This window comes from Atheta coriaria, unplaced genomic scaffold (genome assembly GCF_025399875.1).
Source record: "Atheta coriaria isolate IRGN ID8LTWV9N9 unplaced genomic scaffold, Caltech_Dcor_3.1 hic_scaffold_7_pilon, whole genome shotgun sequence".
NCBI lineage: Eukaryota > Metazoa > Arthropoda > Insecta > Coleoptera > Staphylinidae > Dalotia > Dalotia coriaria.
This window is the reverse complement of record NW_027045449.1, coordinates 9,202,387-9,228,109: the sequence shown is the minus strand read 5'-3', so window position 1 is coordinate 9,228,109 and position 25,723 is coordinate 9,202,387. Positions and strand designations below refer to the sequence as shown.

The following is a 25,723-nucleotide window of genomic DNA, read 5'->3' as shown; positions in this document are numbered from 1 at the left end:
GTTTTGCAAGTTTTGCTTTGATTGCACTGTGGGTGAATCGGATAAATAGGTGTCTGCACAATGCCGTTAACTCACGCCTTTTTCCGCGCACGCTGTGGGATGCCGCGGAGTGTTTATTTCTAATCTTGCGTCAGTACTAAAATCAAAGATATTACAACAAAGTATACATTACTTTGGCCGTAATTGCTCTTGGGTTGTTAAAAATTACTTCTTGGCTTTGTTTCCTCTCTACGTAGAGTTTGCCGGGGAGTTTTGAAAGTCACGTCCAGTTACGGTTCGTTTAGTTTGTGCGCGTCTTCGCCGCAAAGAAGATGAGCGTTCCGCACAAGGAAAAGCAGTCGGCTCAACACTTAAACGAGTGCAGATAGAGATTAATAAGTCCATAAAATTTGAAAGTTGACTGCGACAAATGTACTGAATGCTTATCGAACCTTGAAAGCTGAGAATTGTCACCAACTACTTGGACTCTACGTAAAAACAACAAATTGTGCTTTAATGGAGCAAGGTTGATAGGATTAAGTTAGAAACATGTATAACCTTACAAAAAAGTCTAGTGGCAATTGTCCTAATTAAACTTTTAATTTTGATTTTAAATATAGAATTACAGGCACTATCACTTGATAAATATTTTTCATTAGGTCTTCTCATGCATTTCCTGTTATCATCATCATTAGATGAGAAACTTATAATGTTGCGCAATTAGAATTATTTTGATTTATCCTCTGCAAGTTGTGGCACACACATGTCTCACCTACAATTCTTTTCGTTTTTTTTATTCCGCCAGCGTAACGTAAAGGCAGTAGCAATTCCTCGCTGCTAAAGTTATGGCATTGCATAAATGCAATAAATATGATGGCATGGCTATAGTTAAATCTGGCCGTAACTAATAAGCGGAGCAGCGGCGGCAGCGCAACGAGCAATGAGACTCATTAAATGGACGTAAGAATTTTCCGCAACTTCCTTCATTTAGCAGCAAGCGTCCGTATAAAACGTGCATTAATCTACATATAGGTAGAGCGACGCCGCTTCTCGATAATATATAGTCTGCCGTTTGCACTTTTTCTTCTTTCGTCGGTCGCGTTCCTCTTTTAATAAATAAGTACATGTCGCGAATATAATAATATTGATGGCTGTTGACTTTCCTAGCCGCTTCTTGCATTTCTTGCTACCTTGCCGCGAGCTAGATGCCATACGTGACGGCTAAAGTCCGCATTTGTCGAGTTACTTGGATATCTCGAAACGCAAAAATAAGACTGGTTTGTGCGCGCACGCCGTTCGAACTTAAATCCCGCGCGCAATTCTGTATTAATCTTCATCTCTTGCTTGGAAGATAATTCGATAAGTTGCCATCTCACGTCAGATGGGATGTTTTTCCCCGCAAAGGGCGTAATACGTGGTTTTAGTGATTTCTCTTCTCCCCAACGACAGATAACTGTCAATACAGGTCGTGCATCACCAGCTATAACTGGCACGATTGAACCGCATCTTGCCAATCGTTTCGATTGCGTGTGGACGCCACCCCCGTCTATCTTCGGCAACCGTCATATGTTATAGGTACTAACCATATTACGCGCCAACCAAAACTGATACATACTTATAGATATTTCATCTCCAACCCGCATATAAATCTGATCCAATAATAACTGCCGTTGCAATTCCCGACCTCGAGACTCTGGCCTTGATTAGATTAACCGTAGTAGTAGTCGACTACTTCTTCGATCCATCGCATGTGTAACTTGTTGGTATCGGAATTTGATTAACGAATCCTAGCGACAAGTTTAAAATTCCTCAAGGTTTCAGCATCGAAATTAAACGTTCCTGACCGCGCTCGTTACAATTTCTTCTCATTTGATTAAGTCGCTCAGTGTGTGGCATGAGTATACAATTGATTGACTCGATATCACCGAGCAGCACACAGCTCTTCTCGCTTCTGGGTGTCTTCATACTTCTTCGTCGTGCTGCTTCCATGGAACGCAGATAGTCTCGCGCGACGTCTGCGGGCCCTTCGGTATAATAGCATTAATGATATCAATCAGTACCCACTGGTCCTCGTCGCCTGACTACCGGTGTTGTTTCGCATCAACGACGACAACAAAGAGACAAACAGGTTTCGTTTTGTTCCTCGGACATTCAAATCAGTGTCATTTACGAGCATAGACTTGGTCAAAATAGAAAATGTCCGTATTGCAGCATGGCATTTTTGATTTATTTGCGAAGGTTATTGGGACTGCCGCCTGCGCGCAACGTTTTTCAATTAACCTGCGACTCACGGAGACATGACACGACGTGAAAATCGTCGGCGTGTCGTATCAGCTAAATCGAATAATCAACAATAAAATGTTATATTACACCCGGGTTCATGTGCAGACCTTCGAATGGCTTGCAATTTAATCACAAGTTGAGAGTGAAATTATTTAATAGTTTAATTGAGTGCTAAGTATACATTGTGAAGGTGTTTATTTGGTGTGAATCCAAACACGCGCGTAATTTCGTTTCAATTAGTGCGTTTACAAGTGAATAGCTCACATTATGTGGCCGCATGCGCGTATTACCCGTTAACACGCATTAATGCTAAACAGTTCCTCGTGTCCGAAGATCATCATTAAAATGATCAATCCGCATATTTATTACGCTCGTTCGATATCGTCTCGCGTCCGTCCGTGCGTGCGTATCGTACGATTCGTTATCGTGCTTCTTGAAATGTACGATTACGCGACGCTAATTGTATGCAATTATATTGGAACGATTTGTACCGCGCACGCATCGGAATATTAAGTACAAACTTTAGCGCAAACTTAACGAAAATCATAATATGTAATATCATTCACAGATTCGCGCTGTTATTTTAACACCCACTTACGCGCAATTACTTATCTAATTATACACTAGCGCCTTGGTAGACATCGTATAAATTCCGGTTGTTGTTAAACTTAAACGCGTTCAGTTTTAATTCCAACAACTTCCTTATTATTGCTATCTTGTGGAGTATCGCCGCGTTCTATCATTACGAACGCATCGGCAATTTATTCAAATTCGTTGTAATCTAAACGATATCTTTACGACGATTTGCGCCGAAACGTTTCTATTTTCATCAATATGTATCTTTATACTTTGTAAATTTACACGCTGTAACCGTAAGTTTATTTGTTTCCGACTCGGCTCGAAAAAGAAGTCTGTTTTGTTTGAAGCAGCATTTTTGTGAGATGTTAAAAACTAAACAAAATTAAATACGAGGCGTTTGTTGAATTCGGCTGCATGTGATGTTTCTCGCAGATAGCATTGAAATTAAGTACCGAAAGTGTGAATGTGATATGTTGAAAATAGCGCAACAATGGCTCCTTAAACGAGCGTGCACTTTGTCTTGTGGGGAACGCTTCCAATTACTAAATAGATGTGTGAGATTATTACTAAAGAGATCCAATTCGCATGGTGAAATAAATATTTTCATGTTTTTTGTTGGTTCCATTGCCGCACCCATATGAAGCAGAGAAAAAACAACACACACACACGCACAGAAATTGTCAACAGGCCTCGCTCTTGGACACAAATCTTTTAATTTGAGCATTTCGTATATTCGTGCGTACACTTGACTAACCAGTGTACGTACAAGCACGCCAAGCGTATTCAATTACAGTTGGAATTTTATCGGTTACATAAGGAAGGTCTCTGTCGCCGCTTGTGTGTGCGCGCGCTGTGTGTTGCCTTTTCTTCTTTCCACTAGATCCGAACGCAGAAAAGCGCTCTCGACGTACACCACTATAGGATTTTATGACCGTATAAAGCTGAAATTTATGCTTTGTAAAGTTTTGCAATATAAACACACTATACGCGCGGCAAGGGGCGAAAAAAAGAAATGTCGAACGCACGCATCGAGAAGTGTGCTCGGTGTGTGCTCGCCGAGAGACCTATGATTTCCTCGCGGCGAGATGGCGTCTACACGCCACGGAACACACATTCAGAGATAACGCGACAAGGCGCGCGGAGAATTCGACGGCCGAAAGGTGCGATCAATTTAATCACGACATTCATTTCGCGGCGGCGGCGCTTTTGGAGTCCCGCAAACTCCAGAATTAGCCCAGTGCGGTTTAATAAATTGTCATTTCATGATACAACTTTTTGAATTGTTTGGGTGTGTGTGTGTGTGTGTGAGCGTGGTTTCCAGGAATGTTTCGAGCGGCCGTGTTGCACAAGCGTCGCCGATGCCCACGTAAACAATGGTCGGCGAGGAAAACGGGTTACCTGCTTGACCTTATTCCTGCGACCTCCGATCCGATCACTCCGTTGTCATTGTGTGCGCATTGCCGCGCTACGTAATAACATTTGAACAAAACACTCGGCGGCACCATTCCTAAAGTAAAAGTATTGCAGCACGAGTGATTTTCTAATTAAAGGTAGATTTGTAAAAGTACCTTCGCGGTGGCTGCTCTTTATGACGTCGTATAGTTTTCCCAACGCGCCAGCCTCCTTGCTTCGAGCCCCCGTTTTAATAAGGGTTTCTGAAAAACTCATTAAAGGCAATTGTATCTGCACTTGAATACACCGTCGTCGCAACGTTGTGTTTCGTTTTTTTTTTCGTCTTCTTCTCGGGCTTCCTCTCTGTTATGTCTTGAAATTTCGTTCTTTCCTCCAGCGGGCTGTGAGTGTGGGTGTGTGTGTTTCGGATTTGGCCAAGCGTGGCTGAACCAGCCGCGCAAAAAGAAGCTTCGCGGCACAGCACACCCAAGAAGGAAGTCGAAATAGAAGAAGGAAAAAAATGCGAGCCTGCGACTCAATTGGTATGCAGCGCACAACAAAAAAACGAGACGTTCGTTGGGGGAGGCGAGAGAGGTTTGGGGCGCTCGTGCGCCCGGCCGGTCGGCGGCGTGTGCTTGCCGCTGTGTGCCGGGGTTGGTTTTGGACTAAGGTTGACTGCTGCGGGGAACGGTGCGGATAAACCGGAACCGGATCAATACGCCCAAGATGGAGTGTACATCACGCTGGAGACATTCACTTCCGGTTTCTACTTTTGCAACTGCAATTCATCTCTTGCATTTTTGGGCCAAGTGCACCGCACGATAGTAGTAGTAGTAGTAGTAGTAGGTGCCTGCCTGCCTACCTACTACCAACATTCCACTCGTCTGATTTATTTATTGCTCAATAATGTGCTATCTTCGCTCGACACTGATGGGTATGGATTGGCAAATGCAATTACTACCATCGGCTATCTTGTAAAACGGTATATTTAAGATATAGCATTTATTACAACTAATAACATCATAGTTCTAACGTTCTCGTAGCCTTGGGCTGTCCATTCCGCTGCGCGTCTGCGCGAGCAACATTATCAAGTCAACCTTGCATCCGATAATAACGAAGGCGAAAAAAGCCAGTTTACAGTATGCTTGCTCGCGATTAGAAATGGGTCTCATGCTCACGATATCATCTGACTTGGAAAGGCATTTCCTTTGCGAGCGCGCGCGCTAAGACGTCCGGGCAATTCTCACCCGGAATTGTTGCAGCGGCGATAGTCAATTAAGTGAGGACATAATTAAGCAGGCTCTCCGCGTAACCCTTTTATTACTATTTTCTCGTCGCATTCCGATGTCGGACGACCGAGGGGTAGGCATTATATTAATTAGATGGCTTTATTAAGGGATTCCGCGTTGTCACCATCTGCTCGGACGAAGAGGGTGGTAGGAAACTCTTTCTCGCATTGCGAAATGATCAATACGCGGTGGTGGTGCAGTTTTGGAATGTCAGCACCGAGTTAATCATTGCACGCTTACCAAGCTCGTAAATCAGGAGCGTCGAAATAGAAAAATAATTAAGTGCGTCTCTAGCACGCGCGCATTGACAGCGCTAACGAGTTGATAAAGCGCGAGGGCGCGCGGCTGCCGGAGAGATAGGGTTGCGATCGCCTCTAGGGTTATGTTCTTTAAATGGGGTGATAAAAGGGTTAGCCAACCGCCGTCGCGATGAATAGCGCCAAAGTGTGCCTGATTAATTAGGCATGACGTGTTGGCGATTCTTGTAAAAATGTCAAAATATGCCGCCCGCCTCTAATTTACATTCGAGAACGTGTTCGCGCGCCGCCGTCGCCGTGGTGAAATGTGGCAGCGAGTTGGTTTTTTCGAATATGAAGTGACAGATGTGGCGTTCAATAAGATTTCCGCGGTCCCACGACGCGCGTTGCTCAGCGGTCCGAACAGAAAGAAGTCGTGTGCGGTTGACGTGGCGTGGTAGTTTCATTAAAAATTTAATATTGCTATATGCGGTTTCAGTTGTTGGGGTGGAAAATATAATATTTTGTTTCCCTCTTTTGAGTTTCGGCATGTCGGAGCCGCACACGTGCACATGGTGGAAGCGCACGATACGTGCACCCGAATTTCGCTTGGCGTGTCGCCCACCACCGCAAGAGGCATTTTGATGGCGGCAGTGGCGGCAGTGGTGGCGGCGTGTGTGTGTCGGGCCAGCTGTTGCGGTGTCTCGGCGGTCCCATATTGCACTTGTTGGTGTTTAATCCCAGAACCGCAGATCCGTCACTTACAAATGTTACACAACACCGTTCGTGCATTATTTCGAACCGCACAACAATAACACGACCGCCGACACGTGCCAATTATAGTTTAAAATTAAACACTCACAGCGTTTACGACGCCTCCGCTGCGCTGGGTTGGCGTTGCGTTGCTCACTCACCCCCGCAGCTTGCGGACGTAAGTCAAAAACGTGCACCCTTGTTCATTCGAGCGAACGATATTGCAGCACTTTTCAAATCAATGCACCATATTAATGGAACAATGGAACACTTAAAAGCCAATCTTAAAGTGCTTAGCGATATATTGATCATTTAACTTGCAATAAATACAACTTCTTCTTCTTCCTGCTGCAGTAGTAGTTTTTTTCCAAGACATTATTGCGCTACGCATGTATCATTGATTTTTATTGTGTTGTCCGAGGGTATAATAATAACCGAGGGAGTGCAGCGACACCCAGGAAGTATACTTATTGGACCACTACTTATGTGTCACATAATACTAATGAGGGGGAATTATTATATTTGAGTTCTTCATCAGAACGCCAAAGGGAATTTATTTCTTTGCCCCAAGTTCAGATATATATTTTGATGCAGCCTGCTAATTTACAGTTAAATTTCTATTGATAAATCAGTTGTAGTATTTCTATATCAATTGGAAGCAACTTTTGTGCTACTGAGTAGGTATGCCTTTGGCTTTTGCAGTGCCGTTTATTATTTATTGCACTTGCTCATTGAAGCGCAACATTCAACTCAAGAGTCTCTGATAAGACTGAACAATTTCCTCCGGTCAATATATCTTCCTCGTCGTCAGATCTGTTTGATTACACATCGCATTAATAATGTTGTTGCGATGCGTTTAGATTTGCTTCATCTATATATCTGCATTACAACACCCTGTGTGTCTATGTTTCTGTTAGGAATTCTTCCTCATTACTTCTACACGACGTCGCAAGATATGCCAAATTGGACGTTGCAGTTGCATGCAAATGAACCTAATGCGATTAATTGCGCGCATCGTGAGAAACTATAATTAATTGATTAGGTGGAAACGTTAGCGTTTGACAAGTCGATAGGCACATATATTAAATCGCGAAGCCTTGCGTCGATCGCTTTACGAATTGTGTTTGACCGGGTGTCACGTGTTAAAGGTCTCGCAACATCCTGGCATTCAAGAAATGCGCGCGCTTGTGTTGGTAAGTGACAATGTGTGGACAAAAATATGCCAGACGTCCGAGGTCACAATGTCGACATGCTCACTTCCTTGCAATTGCACTGCCAACGTGCAGCAATTGCAAAATCATACAATATGCATATTGTAGAATCACCTAGATTCGACTGCAGTACGTAAGGTCAGATACATTTTGATCAAGTGGGGTAGTGCCGGGGTGCATATGTGAGATGAAGGTGTGCGCATCTTTTCCTGGTAGACTTGGGCGCGTAACAGCACATATTTCATCGAACTAGCAATAAATCAATGGAGGGGCCAAACAATTTGTGATATGCGGGGCGCCGTGCCGCCCTGCACCCCCTCGGAACACCAACGCTTTATTACGCGCGCTTCTAGCATTTTATTTGCCGATATCTATCCGTTTGCTGTCACTTGATAAATCGCCGTGTTCATAAAATGTTACTGATGCCTAATACCCGATTGTAATAGGAGAATATGATCCGATACTGCAGTGTACTGTTCTATTTTTTGCGGAAAACGATCGCGCATTTTTCTCCATGCGTCCTCAGCGTGAGCAGAGGCTTCCTTGGAATGCAATAAATACAAATTCTTGGGTGTCAAACCATTGGCCGAGCGACGTGAGTTTATAAATGTAGATAGTGTCAGTTGTCTGTCTGGAGAAAAATAAGTTCGACGTGTCGCAATTCCTTCGGCCGGCTTGCTCCACGTCCGTGCATAAGTGCGCGTATTCGAATACATAATGATAAATTCCCCGGCGCTCCCGAGACGACACGGGCCGCCCCTGCGGCACCGGTTTTGCGGCATCCCCAATCACATTTATTTAAAATACTATTTTCCGGTCACTTTCCCACCCGACCCGGCCGGGCGGAGGGTGCATTGTGAAGCGTGCTGTCCTCGCACGCTGTACAGCGAATGGCAATTTAAAAATCCAATGTCATCTACAGACCGACTTACGGCTTGCAAGAGCACAACCAAGACGACCCCACGAGTAAATTGCAAGGCAGTCGGGAGCGAGCTAGGTTATTTTTTTAATTTCTTTTCGCCTGCACCAGAACTTTGCTCATGTTCTCACAAAAAAATGTGTTCAATTTTTACTCGTCTCGTTCTGGCGTGCACTTAATTATTTTCCGGCTTGAAGGAAACCCTCCTACAATAAAGCTATCAATTTCTGTAACTAACATTTTTATTAGGAATATTCTATGTCTTGGTTCCCGGCAATTAACTTATATTGGCAGTTATTCTAATTTTACAATTATGTAATCAGCATTGATGGGATGCATTTTGTCTTGTTACTTTTCCCCACGTGAAGAAAAAGAAATAGCTGTGCTCATTTAGTAGGGAGGATGAGCCGATTCCGGCGAGACATGACTAGGTGATTTCTGCCTCTCTGATGGGCGATAATAGTTTTTCTTACGAGTGTCAACCGTGCTATGTAAACATGATAGCGGGGGATGAAAAAGTACAAACCTAGGGAGGATATGGCTTATCGATAGCATAGGGAGTTTATTAGTGTCTTTCTGACCCCTTGACCGACGGGGGTCAAGAAAAACGCCAAATTGACACAGGGGATTTGCGTCATTCAAATAGTGCACAAGGCGTGAGAGACCTTCGCATGTATTGCATTTGCGTTGTTAGCCGCCTCGTATTTAGCATATTTTGCGCCTGCTAGTTGGCGATGAATTGGAGATGGTTGCGTGAGTGTGCGTGAACTTTGACGCGTCTCTCTGTGTAGAATTGTCGCCGGCGATCGTTTGTATGGGTCTTCCGAAGAGCGAAGGGCCATCGGTTCAGGTCATCGGATGTTAAACCTCACGACACCGGGGTGCTTTTATGGGCTGCTTAGAACGTCGTATTGGGCCTTTCGCAGGCACTAGCAGGAGTTCGGCAGCCGTTAGGCGAAAACTTAGTGACTGCGCCGCGCCCGCTCCTACATCAAGATATCAAGATATGTATCTGAAACCATCTCAGCTTTTCTATGAAGCCGTGAAAAGGGGATAAGGAAGGTTTCACTATGTGTCTGATTGTGCGCGTTATTGCTCCTCTTGCGATCTGGAGCGATGTGCCACAATAAGGTTCGTTTAGATTGTCCCTCACTGATAGTTTCCACAAAGTATATGGCCAAGTAAAACCAATTTCATTGCAGGGCATATTTAAATAGACATAGTTCGTAATTAGCCACACAAAAAGCAACACAGGCACCCCATTAGCAATCGCAGCAAACGCGTCACGCCGTGCTGCATTTTGCGGTTCATTTATTGTGTCCTGTTTAGGGCTAGCGAACCACGCGTGCTCCACAATGCGCAATCAGGCTGGAGATTGGTTTTAAACCTATAATTTTATTAGTACACCCTTCCACAACACAAACTAAACCTTACCCGCTTACATATTTGCCGAATTCATGATTTTGGTGATTAAACTTTCTGTTTTTAACAAAATGCTGTTTTGTGCATTGGTGATGCAGCAAATATTGATAGGGTCAGTACAGAGGGTTAAGGGCGCCTTTTATCGTTGTGTGGGAGCGAGATTTGAGATTATATGCAGACGTGTGGTGAATTCTAATCGGTGTTTGATTGATCGGCCGTATCGCACCGAGTGTCACCGTTTCATCATCGCACTTGTGGGGCAGCGCTGATGCAATAAAGGGTGTTCAATGCAAGGAGGTGCTATTATTGAAAATGCGCACGATATAGAAAGTTCCAATCATAAAAGTCGACACTTTTACCCGAGCGAATTCCGCATAGATTCGAGGCAATATATCGTTTAATCGGTTTTAAGCTTGGAGGGCCTAGGTGGGTGCAGGGGTTGCTTGACTGCACTAAAATACAGTATAGAGAGGAGCGAGTGTGAAGCGTTCACCACTACTGTCAAGTCGACGTTAAATTTAAACTGATAGGGAAAAGGAATAAAGTAGTTGCGCTTCCCGCTGATCGGATCCAACTAAGCTCGTCTCGCTTCGCCGTAAAATAACCCCCCAGAGGCAACCGACACAACACCCCTCGGTCAACCCTCCTTCGCGCCGAATCTACGCCTAGGACTACGACTGCCAACTCTCCCGCGTCGAAATTATACGGTGCACATTAAAAATAAATTAAAAACTTAATCAACTCGCATTAAGCTCGATGGCCGCACGTTTACCGATCGCACAAAGAACAAAAACAACTATGACATTCCGATGGGTCTTTTGAGACATGCGCATTGTCGCTTAACTTTCATCGTCTGTATTTGAAAGCACAAATTAATGATAATATATACGCAGCGCGACGTGGTATATTATGAATCAAAATCGCTAATAATGTAAGCTGCATAAAATAATCATAAATGTTTCCGAAATGGTCCGCGGCACCGAGCAGACTCCGAGCCGCGCCGCGCCGGCCTCTTCGCTGATTACAATTGCTAATATTACTGGCAACTCGTCGTGGGAGTCGCTCAGTCTATACAGGGATGTATTACTTATTGCGGCGAGCAGGTTCAAAAATCACCTGTAGTGTCGAGTGCGCCGTATCTGTCCACGCGAGATTTATTAATAAATAACATCAGCTCGTAACTTGTTGCGATTTTACACTCCTTCAACCAGTGGCCAGGCTAAGCGCGATCTTCAGTTGGTGCCCGATCGCGCGGTGCTCGTGGTTGCTAATCAGTCATCCAGCAACACCCTGTACAAGGAGTACGATGTCGGTGGTGGTGCCGGGGCACATGGCATGTACCCGTGGCGCGTATCTCATTCATACTTTTGCATAGAAAGTAGTCATTTTGTATGTACGATAAAGCGCACCCTATATTACAGCCGCGTGCGGCGGAAGGAGATGGCGGCGATACGTTAACATGCAAACGCTGTCTCGTGCTCAGGAGAAATTCAGCGCGGGGCGCGGGAAGGGTGGCGGGCACATTGTAGTTACCATATATCCAGTGTTCTCAAGTCGCTCGTCGCGTAGACACGAGCTCTTTCTGCCCGCCAAACAAAACGCCAGCCGAAAAAACAAATTATCAACAAATCAAATCGACGCGAGCGCCATGTGCGGCGGGTGCACACATGTAGTGATGGTTGGTAGTTGTGGTGTTGCGCGGTGGCAGCGCGAAACAGTGAGTGTGCTTCATTCTGCCACGTGGTGTGAACCTATCGAGACGAAAGGTATAAACATTTCTTATTTTCCTCTGCTTGCATAGAGAGCACAACATCAAACAAAACCAAAAGCGTTAGTGTGTGATGATTGCTGCCACATTCACGCACTCAGTCTCTGGAGATTTGCCACATTTTGCACCCCTTGCACAACCAAATAAAATGCAAATTACTTTACAGTTAAAAGTACAATTAGTCAATCAGTCGTCATATTTCTGAATGAAGAGATGAATTGTTGGCGGTGGTGGTGGTGGTGGTGATGTGCACGGGGGTGAAATGCCCCACGCGTTTTAAGGCCCGTGTCTGGGGTTGGATAGATAACATAGTTATATAAAAAAATTGCAAGAGGGAAAGCCAGCCACCACGACTTTGCGGTTGACAGCGTGACAGCTGTCGAGAAAATTTAAAGATGCGTCAAGAAAATTGAATTGCTTCAGTATTTGAAATTTGTGCAAAAATAGTTGAACGCATGCGCAGAATGCGTGCACGTTTTCTCAATCGGGGGTGCAAGTGTTGAATGGAGGAATATTAAGTGTTTGATTCTTGATTTTCCTTTTCAAATTTAGTTCGTCATGATAGAGTCAGCAATAAGTTAAATGCGTTTGTGTGCCCCCCACGCTCTCCCGCCGAACGTCAAGTGGGGCCCGCCGCGTCCTGCACAATGGGTTAGTCGAGGACTTATTGAATGCGATGGGGCGCGCCGCTGGTTCCGCTCTTTCCAAGGGTTGTTGTCTAAGTGGAAGACAGGCTACATAACCTCGCGAGCATCATTTCCATAACAAGAGATCGCGACACACCGCCGAGTCAAATTCAACGTGAAACATCCAATAAGCGTCGACCCCGTCATCACTATCATTACATCAATGTGCCACCCTTAATTGTGCAAGGGCCCAGCGTTATGTCGTCAAATTTTTCCATCGAAATCATACGATTGCAGTTATTGGGCCTTAATGCTTCCGTGTGTGCGCGCCGAGTTCAGCTTTAAGTGGTGCAGACTGTACTAGAGTTGTGGCAATCAATACAAGGTGAAGACGCTGTCTGAATGCTAAGTAGTCCTGGCGGTCTGCGGCCGGGCGGACACCCTCCGACTTCCGAAGTGGCAATGGCGGTTGCAGCGCTAGATGTTTGTTTGCCTGCCATTGTTCGATTCGTCATTATTTTCCAACTTGGAATAAGTATTTGGATGTGTTCTTGTATGTTGCAGATCGACAGCTGTCCAGAGCATGCAATTTTTTTGAGCGGGCATCGTTTGAAGTACGTGTTTAAGCGTAATTTCATCATTCGGATGAAAGTGCCGAGCTAATGCTACCCGCGGCGATCTTATAGTTATCGTTATCGTTGGCTACCCGCGGTTCAAATTAGCCATATCTGAGGGTGCGCACCGACACCCCTACGTCCCGCGGCGAGCCTCTGGGCACATGACACCTCTTCTATTAACTATGGCATTGTTACATTTCAATCCCCCGGTTCACGCGTCGTTGCCGCACAAAAATGCCGGTAAAGAGTAGGATTGTCGTGTTGCGCATTACGCGACTTTGCCATATTACTTACCAGTCCTGTTGCGCTAGATCTGTGCACATCTCGCGGCACTGGATCAACGTATGGAAACATAACAAAGAGGAAAAAGTTCATTCACTTTCTACCCCCTATTGAATAATTCATATATCGATCGACGCGAGTCTGACCTTTCTCTCATATTAAGTAGTTTTAGCGATACAGGCAGTAGTGGAGGCGTCAAGGTCATGTTATTTCGGCGCAAAGATGCGGCACAATTTGGTCGCCGGCACGAGCAAATAAGGAAGCGTCGTCACTGCGGCGGTGCGTGCCGCGCGTGCGTGTATGCCAGTAGGAATCAGAAGCAACGACAGGTCGTCTTTGTAGCGAAGACCATTAGCGGATATTAGAGGGTGGCGACGACGAATAACGATCCGAGATGTGCGCTGTCGTCGTCACACACCACCTGGACGCGGCGGCGAGCAGCGCGCGTCGCACGCGTGCAAACGCCAGACGGAAGGGCGCCCGCAGCTCGCCGCCGCCGCTGCTATACACACAGCAGGCAGGTGAGAGCGCGCGCAATGTTGGCAGCGGCGCGGCCTTGGCACTCTTGCGAGTGCAACATAGCAGCGACGGCGGCGGCGGCAGCCCCATCTGCCTTGCAAATGAGACGCTTATTTATGGGATTTATGAACTTCAAACTTGGAGATCCTTTCCGAAGCTATTGCCGCCTAGTCCTTCCTAGTCTCGACGATCGCGAGCGCAAATCTCAGAACTCACCGCAAATCCGAGATTATGTGCTCCGTGTCGCGGCTCTGCTTTCGTACACCACCGCAACTACACGAGGGGGGCGGCGGGCGACAACTGCTGCGAATTTTCCGACTCAAGTTTTATTCTTTTGCGGATCCACAGCGACAAGCGGGAAGAGAGAGTTCATCGACATGTGATAGTTAGCGCAATCGTTTTACATTAGGTACGTCCCGAGGTTTGCTTGCGCCGCCACCGTTGCCACTGCCACTGCCAGTGGGCGACTGTATCGATTCCGAGACGCGCATCTAATTAACACTCCGGGCACGTCGTCTTCAACTATCCCAACTCCGGTGACACTGTTCCTAAATTCCCCTTTTGCTCCACCTATTGCTGGTGTGTGTTTACGCCACACATCGCACTCACTAGCAAAAATAACGCAACATTAAAAAATCAATACCAAAAAACGTGCAGAAATTGCGTATTAATACCCGAATCAACAGTTCAATTAGAGGGGTGTAAAAGTGCAACTCCAGAGAGAATTAAAAAGTGTCATATTTCTTTATGAAATTTGAGACTCGCGGACACTCTACAAGGTGTGAGACCGTAACGATGGACATCAAAGGACGAGACAGGCCTAAACCAAACGCAAGCGACGCGAATCTACAGGGGACCCGTGTTCCTTTAAAGTGTCATTACCCCGGGGGATAAGACGGAACTTTGCCATGTTTAAATTATGAATTTGGATATAGGCCTTGCGTTAATGCACTCGCGCACAGAATGCTGACAAGAAAGTTATAGTATAAAGTGAAACATATTTGAGAGTAGGCCGAAATCAAAAAAAAAAAAAAGAAACCAAAGTGTTGGAAAGATTCTCCGGAGTGCGCACTACTACCACTAAACCAAATTCCAAATTTGAGCAGTTTAAATATGAACCTAACGCTGAAAAAACATTTCTGCAGTCGCAACACACTCGGCAGTCGGAATAAAAAATATGATAAAAAAAAGTCGGTGATATTTTGCATGCCTTGAGGAAAAATGTTTGCCCGCCGCCCCCCTCAGCGTGTATCCATCATATCGATAGATAGATCGAGAGTATTCCTTTGTACAAGCGTTTGTGCGCTTGTGGAGCGGTTCGTGCGAGCAGAGAGAGCGCTAGCGGGCGGCTGCAGATGGGGGTGACTCACCCGGCCCCACATGTATTTCGCCATACATATTCATGAGCGGCCGCGCTTTCCCTTTCCATTCTAGGATTTGATACGTATCAATGTTTTCCTGCTGTACCGCCACCAACCGACCGAACCGACCGAATGTATCCTCACCGCTGCCGCAACACCACCAACGACCCGGGCTCTCGCATCCCACACCCACCCGCACATCGCCGTCACTATAAACGCTCCGATTCTTTGCAGACTTGCGTTTTTCTGCTTCTGCATTTGCAATTTTGTTTGTTTGCTTCAACTTTCAGCGAGTGTGCGATTTGAATTATTTGATGCAATGAGAGGAGTTGTTGTCCGTCCGCAAACATTTGTAAATATCAAAGATTTTCGACGTAGTTAAGAAGAGATTATCGCCAATAAAACACAGACGTCTCGACACTAAATAAAATCCGTGCTCGGCCGGAACAACGCCGCGCCAGCTGACTTTAATGCCGTTAACCCTTTTTCGCCCCGAATCGAATCGACGTGGACTGAAGAGGACTTCCTGCGCCCACTGTGTACAAATTATGCACTAATAAGAGCACATTACTATCGACAGTCACGTTTCACATTTTTTAAACGGCGTTGTTATTACGCAACATTAAACTAATTAATTTTTAAGAATCAAATGCATTTGGACCCTTCTACGCTTAATCCGTCCGAATGTACAAACATTAGTGACGTTGGACGCGTGCGAGAATAAATCCTGTCATTATTGTCTAACTACAGCGTACAAACACATTAATCTTGGTGGAGATAAACAAGTAGAGCCTTCAAGAAGGAACTGAAAATGCAATTTACCCATCGCATTATAATAAAGCTCACTTGTTTAGCAACTGAGGTAATGTGGAAGCGCCGGGCTTGAAAGCTGAAATATCCAGGATAACTTATTAGCCCGTTGTAATTGTAATGGACGCGTTGATAAAAATGACTAATGTTGTCGATGCAAAAAGTGTATGCACACGAAAGGACAGAGGAAGCAGCAGCACAAGAAAAAAGGAAAAAAATAGAGAATGATTTGTTACGATCTAAATAACCCGGTATTCTATTTCGCGATTCTTTATTTCTCTTAGTTCGGTCCGTTTCTAGGGCCTTCTTTTCCGAAGTCGGCCATAAATCAAGCCGGGAGCGCAGCAGCATCAGAGACAGCATACGTTAAGGAAGTCGGACCGCGCGCGCGCTGCGCAGGAAAATGCCAAGCAGCCTCACACACAATCGTATACACACACTCACACTCACATACTGAGGATGGCGGGTGCACGGCGAAGACTTCGCGGTTTGCAAAAGTAGATTTCATTGACATGTGTGCACCGTCGTCCTACCGAGGAACGTTAAAGCGCTAACTTTTGGTCCGTCGAACCAGCCGACCGAACCGAAACTATAAATCAAAGCGCGCGGCGCGCACCAACAATATAAATAAATATCACGAAATGTTCACGGCGAGTAGTAAAATTTGAAAATGTGGGATCCGATCCTTTTGTTGTGCGGGCATGCTCATTATACAGCAGAGAACGAAGCAAACACTCGTTTTGGCGATCGGGAATGTGTATAGTATGCACACGGGTAGGTTAATTTACGAGCCCGACGGACGAGGGCCCGTCGCGGAGGAATCAATCAGTTGTCTTGTCCTCGCCGGATTCCTTCGTCTTTGCTGCGGCACTGCCAGCGTGGACGCGGAGACAAAGGGTGGCCGGGTCGGCCAGTCGGCCCACTTGGGTAGTCGGCTTACGTTCCGGACATAGCTTAATTGGGATTTACATTTGTTCGACCTGGATTCCTCGCGAGGTGGACAAATCAGTGAATCAGCCGCTCGGCTCGCCAATATCGGATATAATATTCTTCCTACGTCCCTGGCTTTCATGCATTTGGGTTTAATAAGTAGAGTGTGACGCTGGAAGGTATCGCATTAGTTTAGTTGTGGTTTGGGAGTTCCTATACGGACTTCATTAGCAACACTGTTTCCACGTAGATAACGCAAGCGTGTGTTTATTAACAAAAATAAACTACTCTAGGAAAAAATAACTTTGGCGGCGTTGGCATCTAATGATACGCGATGAGAACTTAAAGTCCTTTTGTTTTAATGCGCTGTGCAAACCCCGGAACGCCGGCGTAGGCACATCCCATCGTAGACAGGATGACAAATGGACCATATCTACTTCATAATCATTTAATCCCCGCGTGCTAACCCTCTCGCGTCGTCAGACCCCTTTTCCTATAAGTTTTCGATATTTTCTACGCTTCCCACTAGCAAAACAAAAGTTCAGCAGTAAATATCCCTTGAATTTTTAGCTACGTGTGTTAATAACGACATCTTTGTATGTTTATCAAAATATTAGCACTGCGACAATAAAAGAACTCAAATGTACGTTTTGAATCCCAAACCGTGCACACCCCTCGTGTTTCGGTCCGGGTGAGAAACGCGCTCCCATTTACGAAGCACCTAATCCTCTTAGAGCGGGTTCGTCCATTGTGCAGGCTGCGGTTCCGCCACCACGCCACGACGCGCCGCGAATATCGCCACCTTATCGCGACACCCCGTCCATCTGTCCATTGAACACCACCAAACCGTCAAATGTCATCATCTGATAACGCAAATCGTGCGCAATCGTCGGACAGAGGTGTCGAACTCGAAATAATCCACCCTCGATGACACTAAAAGTAATCTCTAAATCATTACGCACACGCCTGCCTCTCGCTTCTCGCTTCGTTTTTACGTTGTGGGCACATTTATTATGCATGTAACCTCCGTACTCTTTGGTTTTTGGCTGGTGGCGGTGTGAAGAGTGCTCGAAATCAAAAGAGACATGGCAGGCGCCGAGTCGAGGCGTCGCGACGCCTCTGCCGTACTAAGAATACGCCGAAGAAGACACGAAATTAATGAAACGTCACATGATTTCAATATCAAAGAGATTTTAATGGGGACGAAGAGCGGGCATGCGTGAAAATTATTAATATAAAGAAAGGAAAACACATTGCGCGTCGTTGATTTTGACTTGCCGTATATTTCAGTCTCGTGATTTTTTATCACATTCTCTCGCTTCTTATTTTATTTGGCCATCTTTGATTGCTTATTGATCTTGTTGCGGGGTTGTCGGCTGATGGTTGGAATATTTTCGGTTTATCGTGCTCGTTATGCGCGCACCGCGTACGGCCTGTCGGTGTGTGATGGATGCGTACCCGTCCAGGAAACAGTTAATCAATTGTTCCAACCGACGACGCACGCAGCGCGCTGCGTTATATACGCATAACTTATCCCGTTGTTCTCGTTGACGGGCTTTGTTCCCGGTCCATCATTACTCTGCCAATCATAGTAAGACGAGCCATCATCATCGAAAGTCCAGCAAATAAAAATCGCTCAGCTGCAGCAGCAGCAGCAGCAGCAGTAGTAGTACCTACATTTTCCTTCTTGAAAGCGAGGCGAGACAAAATGTCGCTCGGGTTGTGCAGTTGTTGTGAGCTGCTAGAGTTTCGCTTCTTGTAATGCTCGGCGCGTACGACGGACGGCGCGCGGGGCCGACGCGGCGCCGCCGCCATGCTGATTTGCATGCGACGCCATGCCAGGCGCGCGCGGGGGCGGCAGCCCTCCCCGACTCAGGGAAAGTAATCGATATGTTATAGCCCGCTAGGAATCAAGTTCGTCTAAACACACACACGCGCGCGCGCACGCCACTGCCGCCACCGCGCCACGCCGCCACTTGGTGGACAAGCAGACAGCGAGCAACAAAAAGGTCGTTTACAACAAAACAGGCGCGCCGCCACACGCCACACGCGAAACAATGCCAGAAACGAGTCACTACTCGTACGCTCTCGACGCGCGGGCCATTTAAAAAAAAACGCGCTCGCAAACACCGGCAGCTTGCATCGCTATAAATGCACTTTTACAGCAGCGCGCGCACGACACGCGAAACACTAAACCACGAGCGTTGATATCTGTTTAGAGCCGCGCTCGATGGCACATTGCACGTTTTCAATGTACGCCAGCATGTTTGCATAAATTTTATGCCCGTTTGTTTGGTCAACAAGAAACTCGAAATGTTACCACCGTATTTCACCGCCGCCAAATTTATTCCGCGCCTAATGTGAAAAGATTGCCGTTAAACTTAATTATGTTAAACTGTACGCAGCGCGCACCGATACACGGGGCGATAACTTGTTCGATCTTTGCATTATTATGCCGTCGCGGTTCTAAGGTCATTGAATAAAATATAGGGCATATTCAAATGGGCCCTTCATGAGTAATATTATGCGTACGACTAGCGTAGCAAGACGGAGCGCATCGCAGTGATAAAATCGTTGTTTTCCACTCTTGCAACTTTGAAAAAATTACTGTTGGCGCCTCCACCAATCATAAAAAAATTCGATCCTTGATCTTTGAAACATTTTTGTTGCCGGAATCTGCGGTTACACTTAAAAAAGACTACCCCACAGATCCGGGCATTTTTTTATTACGTGCGGATAAATTTTAATAGCAATATTAATACAAAGCTCTGGTGCCGGGGCACGTGCGAGTGACATGTGATGATGGCGCGGCATTTGCGATTTAATCGCATTAGTTGGATTCCAGCAATAAACATGCGGCCCGTCGATGCCAGCGACGCTTCGTTCCGTATCACTCGGGCCGGTTCAATTTTCGTCGCTTTCATCATCGCTCGCCATGTTGGAGCGCTGAGTGGCGCGTCCGCCGAAAACCAAGCGCAACTCTCGGCACTCTGCGCGCGTGGGCGGTTTGTTTTATGTCCTAATGTAACGGCGATAATGACGTTTGACACGATGTGCGTATCCTTTGATGCGTGCATTACGCACTTACCTTTCGTGATACGGCGAATTAAAGACTGTTTGATCTTTCCGTACATGATGCATTACCGGGGGGGTGCATTTGCGACGAATGAAAACGTTTACGTTCGCAGAGATGGAAAACAAGTCGTTGTCGTGGCGAAGCAGCAATCGCAATATGTTGTGCTACCCGCCGAAAAGCACTAGTGGAGCTTTCGCATTTTCAGCACGGCGCGCCGCGACCGCAGTAAATGTATTTAAATGTATGCAGCATTAATTCAGCGCGCGGCGCTTACAGCTGACTGAGTCCTGTTTGTAAACACGCCGTGTGCGCGCCGAGAACCAGCCGTGTGACGAAACCAAAACCGAAAGCTCCCGCGAACAGCATCATCAGCGATGCGATCATTATTTGATACCGACGTTGATGATCGTCGTCGGTAACATGAACCGAATCAATAACGCACACAACAAATGTTCCCACCAGTCAGGGGACAACCAGGAAAATAATTAGCGATCACTGCGCCGCGCCGGTAAGTCGCAAGAGTAATTAAACTTATTTTATTCGAGAAAATTATTCCGGGCCGCACAGGTCTCTCCTGGCCGACCGAATTTGGAACTGCGTGGCCTTTTTTATCTTGAGCGAAACAATGGAGGCACGTTTGCATGCTTTTTTTCTCCCTGCGCCGGTGTGCTGCGTTTTTATGAATCGCGCAAGTTGAAATCTTCGCTCACGTATAACTAACTATATCGTCCGCTGGCTGCCGCATCCCGCGTGTTGCTTCCCAGACCCGCGCGAGTGTGTCGTTTTGTTTAGCTATGATTTTCATGCAGCCGGCGTGCCACCCCAGCCGCCATCTTATGCATTTTACATGAGGACCTTCTGGTGGACCTAACCTCGCCCAACCTGGACTCACTTTCTCTCATCTAACGCCACCACTGCTGACTTACTATTCATATTACACACACCTTACTATGCGCGTCGTGAAAATTTCGTGTTTTACGCCAAACGCGAGCGCAGCGGAAGCGCCCAGACGGCTGCGCCGCGCCACGAGGTTCAAGGTTTGAATTTATAATTCCGACAGCTGCCTGCATTCGGCTGCAGCAGCGTACGTGAGCGAAGCGCGCTGATAACGATCGAGGTTGACGCTTTTTCCTGCATCACATTGTTCTTCAGCGCGGCGCGCCCGGTTCATTCATAGAAAGTTTTAAACCAACAGAACGTGCCGGGCCGAGGGAAATTCGTTGGGTTTTACGCACCGTAATGGGTGCGCAATGTGTAAAGCCGCCAACACGACGGGGGCGCTTCCCCCCGGTTCGACGGAACTACCCACCGCCGACAACCCTCGCATTAGGCACGATTGCAGTACCAATGTGGTGGTATTAGCCACATTCGGGTTGCGAGCTCGCCCGCGTTACACCCACCCAGCCATCTCGGTGTGGTGGTGCGTATATTACATGCAAATGGCAGCCCTAAAGAAACTATCCTTTGCCAGATAGAGTGTTAATTGCTTCCTACATCTTAGTTCGGAACAAAACCAAAGGAAACTAGGCGCGGATTGAATCTAGATGTACCGAAATTGCGTTTTTATGAACGCAATAGATAAAAATTGATTTTATCGACGCGACGTCTGACTCTGGCGTGCAGTAAAATTTTTACGGTTACATTTTGCACAATATGAGAGAAAATTGGTCCAGGCGTCCATTAAATACATACAACACACAGCAGAGCACGAAGCAAACGGGAAGCGGGCAAGAAAAACGATGCAAACAGACGCCGAACGACCGCCGGAAAAGACGACGTTTTCGGATCGTTTGTACGTTCTCGTGCGCTCTCGCTCTGGCGGCGGCGTCGGCGTCTGCAGCGGAGCTTTCCACCAACCACCAATTCCTCTCGTTGGCGTGTTGTTTTCTTTTCGGCGCTTCTTAATGTGCACGCGTCGGCGGTGGTCGCGCGCAGCACCAGCATAAGTTCATCATTCTCTCAGCGTCGCCTCGTCCTCGTTCAATGCGATGCAGTTAATGCTGCCCCCGAAAAATTTACCCAAGGCTCGCGCGTCTGAGTGCGACGAACGTATAAGATGGCGTACGTCAAAAATCGACGCTAACGAGAGGCGCACGTGACTACGGCGACGCAGGCGTCGTGGCCATGGTAACAACACCTCCGTCGGGAGTGTCGATACGCTGGCTGTTGGCTGGTTAGCGCCGTCCTCACCGCGACCGCCGCCGCCGCCGCCGCTGTCGCTGCCAAAGGGAAAAAATTTAACCACTACAGTTATTTATTTATTTATTTATACACGACGATTGTCTTACAACCGGTTGTAATTTTGCTGTAATCGCCACTCGAATCATTCGGATTTATTTTCGGAAAGGCAAAAGATAATATTTTTCGATTCCTCGCACAAGATCCACTTGTTCGCGTATCCAAACAGTCAATACAAACAGATGATTGTGTACATTGTATAAGTGAAGCGTAGAGAGAACTCGCAGCAAACCAACATCGCCGGACCCTTCAACACTATGCAAATTTATTACCCCCAAATTGAATTATAAATTTGAATAACAATAAACGCGTGACGCAACGCGCCCGCGTAGATTTTGGATTTTATTTGTACCGAGGACGTGTAATAATTGGTATATATAGCAGTAATGCGAAAATTCTGCACCTCACTTTGTCGGTGACAATACGAAGAGTGTCTTCTGGTTTGGTATCAGATCATCTACGATCTCGGTATGTGTGTGCAAATGGGCTTTTGTGTTTTCACACATTCTGTTCATCCAAGTTGTCGGCATAAAAAACCGCTTCCCAAGTAAGTTTCGGTATGGAAAAGAGTTTCGTAAAGGGGCTATTGGCGATGCATAAAATCCAGAGCACCAGCACAGGCACTAGACGGCGGGCGCATACATGCAGGATTCCTGCTGACTGCCAGCCGGTCTCATTTGCATAGCTCAGCTGAGCCGGGCGTGCAATCGATGCGCGACTACGTCGTTGTTTTACTACTCGACCGTAAAGCGGTTGTAAAAATGTGCAAAGCGCAAACTTGATCGCCCGGAATGTGCGATATTTAATGCATGCTTTAAACATCCTTGTTAATTTCGAATTATTCTATGCATGGCGCTCGTGTTGCGTGTTAGCAGCACACTTTCAAGCACCACCTACCAACATTAGCGTAGTGAAAACACAAACCTCATATTAAGATTATTGATTTTCAAGTTTCAATGCGTCAATAATATCACAACAAAGTCTCAACAGCCAACTCGCATATGCTATGCGTATTTTCCGTGCCCGCAAGTAATTTATTCCATGGCGGAACAGTCACACAAGCGCCCTCTGCCGCCATTCGACTAAAGTGTGCGGCGACCATTTTGTTTCCCCCGCGTTCGCTCGAGATCGCTTTTGCGCTTCGTTCGCTTTCGTGTTTTTATTGGGCCGCCTCCCTGCTGCCGATTCCCTCTCCTCACAGCACGCTTCGTGTTCCTGCTGGCCACGTGCAGGAGCCCCACTACTTGACGCATTCCCCTCGGTCTGCGTAGACCTGCAGTGGGGACGCCGCGACGAAGCGCGTCAGATGATAGCCGACTTTCTGGCGGTAAGCATCGTGCTGATAAAGTAGGCCGCCGGCAAATTCAAATGATCCTAGGACAACACCGTTGACCCAACCTGCAAATGCTGCATGATATGAAATATTTTGTTTGTCTCGGCGGTTTTCAATCCGGGGAAACAAATTCTTATAAATATTCATGATTGGTGGACAGATGTCGCCATCGACGAAGCGGAATATCCCGGTTCCGGTACCAAGGTGGCACATGGCGACGAAAGCACCCTTCGTTCCGCCTTATGTCCACTGGACAGCCACGAACCACAACTGGCGCTAAATTTTATGTATCCGCAAAACCATCAAACACGTAGGTGCTTTCCAATCGCTGTCCCACGGTCCCCACGGTGACAAATTCCAACATCAAGTTCCGTTACTTGCGATAATGACAAGGTATTTTTTCTTATTGTTTTTTCTGTTTCTGCCTTGCGTGCGGTTCAAGCTAGAAAAAGAATATTTTCGCGCGGCAAGAATAAGATTGATGTTCCGGTCCGTCAGTCATAAATTTGCCTAAAGAAGTCCCGCGGGGAAAGTTTTATTTTTGTTTTGCAGCAGCCGGCTGAAAAAAAGCGCGCCACCCCGTACGCGCTGCCACCGACAACCGACTGCCACTATTTGAGCGCATGTTTTATGTTCTCGGTTCATTCGTCGGACACATTGTTCATCTCGAGATGAAGAATGTTCTCTTAGATTATGCTAAATAAGTGTGTGTCTGCACCCTAGCGCCATAGCTTCCGTGTCCGCATGGACAAATTGTCCACGTACTGTGGTTGAAACAAAGAGTTTCAACGTGGAAATCAGCAAAGCGAATCGAAAAAGAGAATCTTGAAAGCAAATATTTGTTGGCAAAGTTATTGGATAAAGTGCGTAGCCTCGGGAGCCGCGGCCACAGCTCAGCTCTCTGGCTATGGTAAGTAAAGAGCATCCGAGGAGTCGACCTATGGACCGACCCTCTTCTTTTCCATATCCGCCACTGCCAAACTCCTAAAGTTATTCGAGCGCTTGAGCGGGAGAGACCCCTTTTTTCCCAATGAATATGCTATTAGTCTTTGTTTCTATATTTACCTTTGCCAAGTTTTACAGACTTTTCGTTTTACGGAGCTTAACGCAAATTTGATATGCGAGCGCTGCCGCTGTGCAAACAGCAAGCGCCGAAAAGCAGTGGAAAAACGCAATCGCACAATTTTTGCGCTCGCCGCAGTAGTAATTATTAAATAAACCGCGTGCAGACGAAGCTCGCGCGTCCGTGGGGTTCGTACGTGGGGTCGCACATAGGTAGAAAGGTAGGATACGCTCCGGCATTTACCGATGCTTATCGCGATGTGAAATAATAATAGTAATATGGCATCGCATTGTGTCTGCGGACGCAGGCGCATGGTATTGCAACGCTCATTAATACGGACAGATAATGAGATAATTCGACGCGGCAATAATTACGGACCGGAAGGAAACACGAGTAAAAACTGCCCGGAGATTCATCTCGGATACATTTCATTATCATAACTTAGCATAACTTAAAAACGGTCACTGCGCTGCCCGAGTGCACTTTCAGCGGTGTTGATATGTCGGTACGGTAAACGTGAAACTGTTACCTTACATCCATCCAAATGAAATTAAATTCAAATGCAGCTTACGGTAACAAATTTCGAATGCTTTAAGTAATTTGCACTTTTTTTGTTTTTTTTGAGTCGGCGACGAATGGGACACAAGCAAACGCGACGCGCTTAAAGAGGCTTTTCGGCGACAATACGAAAAAGCATTAAAAGAAAAGTTATTTCCAATCTGCATAATCCCTATCTTAGGCAGATATAAAGTGTGCGCGCCTCTGTGACGTTGTGTACTTCTTTGCCGGCCCCTTTCCAGCGCCGCCGTCGCCTGGGCGCAAATATAAAGAACATTTACAAGTTAAATCAAGTACCGTCACGCACTTAACGTCGTGCACTTTTCGACAATGTTTGTTTAAGACCGGCGGACGCCACTTTTCCACACGCGAGATATTTATGCCATACATTCAAATCGCTTCATTTATCCTAATAGTGATTTTATGACCGTCATATTTCATAACACGTGAAGATGTATTTCAATTACCGAAATAAAATT

At 46.4% G+C, this 25,723-nt stretch overlaps 1 protein-coding gene and 1 long non-coding RNA gene across 3 annotated transcripts in view; one reads left to right on the top strand and one right to left on the bottom strand.

Moving 5' to 3' along the window:
- Asx (Additional sex combs) overlaps positions 1-25,723 on the top strand; it is a 64,490-nt gene that overhangs the window by 13,305 nt on the left and 25,462 nt on the right. The window lies entirely within an intron of this gene.
- Positions 18,240-19,177, bottom strand: LOC135795827 (uncharacterized). Its single transcript, XR_010549161.1, has 2 exons — positions 18,654-19,177; positions 18,240-18,555 (listed from the first exon to the last, which is right to left on the bottom strand). It is a non-coding gene; the product is annotated as an uncharacterized lncRNA (long non-coding RNA).